Source organism: Phoca vitulina, unplaced genomic scaffold (assembly GCF_004348235.1).
Source record: "Phoca vitulina isolate PV1807 unplaced genomic scaffold, GSC_HSeal_1.0 scaffold51, whole genome shotgun sequence".
NCBI lineage: Eukaryota > Metazoa > Chordata > Mammalia > Carnivora > Phocidae > Phoca > Phoca vitulina.
Window position 1 is genome coordinate 10,152,814 of NW_022589754.1, and position 5,367 is coordinate 10,158,180.

Sequence of the window (5,367 nt, forward strand, 5' to 3'; positions counted from 1 at the left end):
GATGTGGAGTAAAGGGTACCCTATGCACTGTTGGTGAGAATGCAAATTGATGCAGCCACTAGGAAAAATAGTATAAAAGTTCCTCAAGAAAGTAAAATAATAATACCATACGATTCACTAATCCTACCACTCAGTATTCACCCAAAGAAAATAAAAACATGAATCCAAAAGTATATATACACCCCTATGTTCATTGCAGGATTATTTACAATAGCCAAAACATGAAAGCAGCCTGTTTATCTATAGAGGAATGGATAAAGAAGATATGGCATGTATTTATGTATGTATTATATATATATAACATATTAAATATATTTATAAAATATAAAATATACAGTGGAACACTACTCATCCATAAAAAAGAATGAGATCTCATTGTTTGTGGCAACATGGATGGGCCTTAAGGATATGATGCTAAGTGAAATAAATCATACAGAGAAAAGCAAATACCATTTGCTTTCACTTATATGTGGAATCTAAAAAAACAAAACAAAACAAAACAAAAAAACAGAAAGGACTCAAAAATACAGAGAACAAACTGGTGGTTCCCTGAGGGGAGGAAAGTGTGAGGATGGGTGAAATACATGACAGAAATTAAGAGTACAGACTTACAGTTGTAAAATAAATAAATTATGGGAATTAAAAGTACAACAGGAGGGGAAGAATGAAGGGGGGGAATCGGAGGGGGAGATGAACCATGAGAGACTATGGACTCTGAGAAACAAACTGAGGGTTCTAGAGGGGAGGGGGGTGGGGGGATGGGTTAGCCTGGTGATGGGTATTAAAGAGGGCACGTTCTGCATGGAGCATTGGGTGTTATACGCAAACAATGAATCATGGAACACTACATCAATAACTAATGATGTAATGTATGGTGATTAACATAACATAATAATAAAAAAAATAAAGAAAAAAGTACAGCATAGGAAATATAGTCAATAATACTGTAATAACATTGTATGGTGACAAATAATAACTATACTTATCATGGGGAGCATTGCATAATATATAGAATTGTTGAATCACTATGCTGTGCACATGATACTAATATAGCATTGTATGACAATTGTACATCAATAATAAAAATTTTTTTAAAAAGAAAGGCTGCCAAGCTGTGTACTAAGTAAATAAAAATGAGCACACAATAGAGGTGTTGAGCATTGGAGAGCCCTCATTTTTCCAGGCTCCCAGCTTGGGGTGCCTCCATTCCCCATGGTCGGACACCTGGCTTCTGACTTGAACTTCTCACCCCCACCAGGTGGTGGAGATAATGGGCCAGGAGGGCCAGATCCAGCTGGGTTGACCCTCGGACCTGGATGAGCTTCCAAGACCATCTCGGTAGGTCAGGAACCCGGTGGGGGGTTGGGCCAGGCACTGAGGTGTAGGGGATTTCCCTGTACCCACCTCCACCCCCTGCCCCTGCCATATGAGTTCTGCAGGAGGATGGCATATTGTGGACCTCAGGTTGGACCTCAAGACAGCCTGGAGACCTCTCAGCCAGAGGGCAAATTGGGGGCCAGGGTGGAGAGCAACTCTGAGGGGGCCTCCCCTGAGCCTTGTGCTTCCCCACCTGGGATTGTGCAGCCTGACCAGAAGCTGGAGCAAGACCCTTAGGAGTCCCAGGACATCAAAGCTCAGCAGAAAGACCTGGAACAATTCACAAAGCTCCTGAAGCAGAAGAGGATCACTCCGGGATATACTCAGGCGAATGTAGGGTTCACCCTGGAGGTTCTCTTCGGGAAGGTGTTCAGCCAAAGAACCATCTGCGGTTTTTAGGCTCTGCCGCTCAGTTTCAAGAACATGTATAAGCTGCAGACCCTGCTGCAGAAGTGGGTGGAGGAAGGTGACAACAATGAAAATCTACATGAAATATGCAAAGCAGAGACCCTTGTGCCGGCCCCAAAGAGAAAGTGAACAAGTATGGAGAACCAAGTGAGAGACAACCTGGAGAACATGTTCCTGCAGTGCCTGAAACCCACCTTGCAGCAGATCAGCCACATTGCCCAGCAGCTCAGGTTGAGAAGGATGTGGCCTGAGTGTGGTTCTGCAATCATTGCCAGAAGGGTAAATGATCAGTGACTATTCACAAGAAGATTTTGAGGCTGCTCTCCCCCTTCCTCACAGGCACCAGTATCCTTTCCTCTGGCACCATTTTGGTATCCCAGGCTATGGAGGCCCTCACTTCACTATGCTATACTCCCCAGTTGGTTTTCCTGAGGGTGAGGCATTTCCCTCTGTCTCTGTCACCACTATGGGCTCTCCCATGCATTCAAACTGAGGTGCCAGCCCTTACCAGGAATGGGAGGCAGAGGAAGGGGGACAGCTAGGGAAAGAGAACCTAAGGTTTGTACCAGGGCTTTGGGATTAAGTTCTTCATTCACTAAGAAATGACTTGGGAACAAAAGGGATGTGGGGGCAGGGAGATTGGAGGGAACAGGTTGGAGGGAAGGTGAAGTTCCAGGATGCTTTTGTTTTTAATCCCCATGTCACTTATCACTTTGTTCTTAAATAAAGAAGCCTGGGACATGGAAAAAAAATGAGCACCCATTAAACAACAAATCATAAAAGCATAATCATAATATCAAACCCTTAAAAAGCAGTAAAACCTTCTTCAGGTTTTAAAGAAGTCAATATTTGAACTATTTTGTGAAATTTCACCACTTAATTCTGAAGGTCATATGTTACAATGCAAATACCTTGCCTGCAAAATGAATTCTTCTTCACATTTTCGTGCAAGTAAATACAAATATATAAAGAAAAACAAATAAAGAACAGGTAACTAATTCTGATAATATCTTCCGAATCACCAACTGCATTTTTAGACTGCAAATACTATAAATTTGAATATGTTGCAGGAATCTCTTTTTTGCATTTGTGTAAATAATCCCAAAATAACATTCTACTGCTTCACAGAGTTGTTAAAGTATACCTCTCAGGTGTACAATTTAGTGATTCAACACTTACATACAACACCTGGTGCTCATCACAAATACACTCCTTAATCCCCATCACTAAATTATACACTTGAAACTAATATTAGACTGTATGTAAACTAACTGGAACTTAAATAAAAACTTAAAATAATATATCCCTCTCTGAATATTTAGTAAAAATATCAGTGGTCATCAGGAGTCAGAGGCAAGGGAGGGATGAATAGACAGAACTCGGGATTTTTAGGGCAGTGATAATACTCCAAGTCTGTAATAATAAATGCATGTCATTATAAATTTGCAAAACCCATAGAATTAAAACATCAGAAATGCACCTTAACTTATGAACTTTGGGTGACAATGATGTGAATGATGTGTAGGTTCACTGATTATAACAATTGTGCCACATGGTGCATGATATCAAAAATGGGGGAGGCTGTGCATATGTTAGGGCAGGGGCTATAGAGGAACTCTGTATTTCCATGCAATTTTGCTGTAAACCTGTAACTGCTCTAAAAAGTTAAGTTTGTTAATTTAAAAAAATCTGTAAGAAAATACCATAAAAATCCATAAATGAAAAGAAATCGCATAATTTGGATTGGAATATTAAATATTGTAAAGATCAATTTTCTCCTAAATTGTATATATGGCACACAATCACAATCAAAATCACAAGATGCATTTTAAAAACTGAAAAGTTGATTCTAAAATTTATGTAGAAATGTAAGGATTCTAACAATTGTAAATATTTATGTCCCCAGCGTGGGAGCACCCAGATATATAAAAGAATTAACAATTCTTGTGATAACAATTGATAACAATATTGATAACAACATTAGGGGACTTTAACACCCCCACTTACAGCAATGGACAGATCATCTAAGCAGAAAATCAAAGGGAAGCAATGGCTTTGGATGACACACTGGAGCAGTGTCATAAAAGATATAGTCAGGACATTCTATCCTAAAGCAATAGAATACACATTCTTTTCAAGCGCACATGGCACATTATCCAGAATAGAGCACACATTATGTCAAAACTCAGGCCTTAACAAGTACAAAAAGACTGAAATGATAACACACATCTTTTCTGACCACAACGCTATGAAACTTGAATTCAACCCCAAGAAAAAATTTGGAAAGACCACAAATACATGGAGGTTAAACAACACACTACTAAAGAATGAATCGGTCAACAAGGAAATAAAAGTAGAAATTTAAAAATTCATTGAAACAAATGAAAATGAAAACACAACAGTCCAACATCTTTGGAATGCAGCAAAAATGGTCATAAGAGGAGAAATATATAGCAAAACAGGCCTACCTCAAGAAGCAAGAAAAATCTCAAATAGGCAACCTAACCTTAGACCTAAATGAGCTAGGTAAAGAACAACAAGAGAAAACAAAAGCCAGCAGAAGAAGGGAAATAATAAATATTAGAGCAGGAATAAGAGATATAGAAATAACAACAACAAAAAAGGAGTAGAACAGATCAATGAAACCAAGAACTAGTTCCTTGAAAAAATTAATAAAAATTATAAATCCCTAGCCAGACTCATCAAAAAGAAAAGAGAAAGGAACCAAATAAATAAAATCAGAAATGAGAAGGCAGGAATCACAACCAACAGCACAGAAATACAAACAATTATTGGGGCACCTGGGTGGCTCAATTGGTTAAGCATCCAACTTTTGATTTCAGCTCAGGTCATGATCTCATGGTTGTGAGATTGAGCCCCATGTCAGGCTCCATGCTGGGCATGGAACCTTCTTAAGATTCTCTGCCCCTTGCATGGAGCACTGGGTGTTATACACAAACAGTGAATCATGGAACACTACATCAAAAACTAATGATGTACTGTATGGTTACTAACATAACAATAAAAATTAAAAATAAAATAAATAAATACATACATACAATCTTTAAAAAAATCCCCTCCCCCTCTCTAAAAAAATTTTAAAAAGATATACAGACAATTTTAAAAGAATGTTATGAAAAATTATACACCAATAAATTAGGCAATCTGAAAGAAATGGATAAATTCCTAGAAACATATAAACTACCAAAACTTAAACAAGGAGAAATGGAAAATTTGAATAGACCCATAACCAGCAAAGAAATTGAATCAATAATCAAAAATCTCTCAACAAATAAAAGTCCAGGGCTCAATGGCTTCACAGGGGAATTCTACCAAACATTTAAGGAAGATCTGATACCTCTACTTCTCAAACTTTTCCAAAAAAAAAGAAATGGAAGGACAACTCCCAAACTCATTCTATGAGGCCAGCGTTACCCTGATTCAAAAACCAGATAAAGAATCCACCAAAAAAAAAAAAAAAAAGAAGAAGAAGTACAGGCCAATATCCCTGATGAACGTAGATGCAAAAATTCTCAACAAAATACTAGCAAATTGAATCCAAGAGTATATTAAAATAATTAT

At 38.0% G+C, this 5,367-nt stretch overlaps 1 pseudogene; it reads left to right on the forward strand.

Annotated features, from left to right (window-relative positions):
• Positions 1-1,129: 1,129 nt before the first annotated feature.
• On the forward strand, positions 1,130-2,999 carry LOC116621866 (annotated as a pseudogene).
• The last annotated feature ends 2,368 nt before the right edge of the window (positions 3,000-5,367 follow it).